At 48.6% G+C, this 646-nt stretch overlaps 1 non-coding gene across 1 annotated transcript; it reads right to left on the bottom strand.

Moving 5' to 3' along the window:
- Positions 1-295: 295 nt before the first annotated feature.
- Positions 296-433, bottom strand: LOC119924538. The gene has a single exon (XR_005449247.1). It is a non-coding gene; the product is annotated as a small nucleolar RNA SNORA7 (small nucleolar RNA).
- Positions 434-646: the final 213 nt, after the last annotated feature.

Raw genomic sequence — 646 nt, 5'->3', positions numbered from 1 at the left:
AGACGGAGAGGATGGTGATACTGTCTTCAGTGATGGGAAAGTCAGTGGGAGGGCTGAGTTTTTCTTGTCTTAAGCTGTTGAGTTGTCTCTGATCCATAGCAGCTACATAGACACATCTCTCCCAGAACACCCCACTCAGCATCTGCAATCGTTCTGGTAGTGTAACCATAGAGTTTTCTTGGTAAAAATACAGCAGTTGTTCTCCATTGGCCATTGCCTTCTTCCACTCAGTAAACCTGAGTCTCTGCCCTCGACTCTCTCCCCCACCACTGCTGCCCAGCACAAGTGAGTTTTGACTTGTAGCAGATTGCCTTCCACTGGCTAGCCACTGCCCAAGCTAGGAAGAGAAAGAGTATGGCTCTGCTTGGCTGTCCCTCCCATAGCCAAGACTGGTAGAGTACTGGAAACTCTCCAAGTGCGATCCTGAAAGGTGACTGAGTTGGCATAGGAAGATAAAACAGTGCTGTTTTCGACATGGTCAGCTTGAGGTGTCAGCAGGATATCCATGTAGAGATGTCCTGAATGCAGGAGGAAATGCAAGACTGCAGAGAAGGAGTGAGATCAGGGCTGGAGATGTAGATGTGGGAATCATCTACACCGAGATGGTAGTTGAAGCCCTGGGAGTGAATGAGTTCTCCAATGGAAT

Source organism: Tachyglossus aculeatus, chromosome 2 (genome assembly GCF_015852505.1).
Source record: "Tachyglossus aculeatus isolate mTacAcu1 chromosome 2, mTacAcu1.pri, whole genome shotgun sequence".
NCBI classification, from domain to species: Eukaryota; Metazoa; Chordata; class Mammalia; order Monotremata; family Tachyglossidae; genus Tachyglossus; species Tachyglossus aculeatus.
The sequence above is the reverse complement of the archived record's forward strand: the minus strand, read 5'-3'. Positions and strand labels throughout refer to the sequence as shown.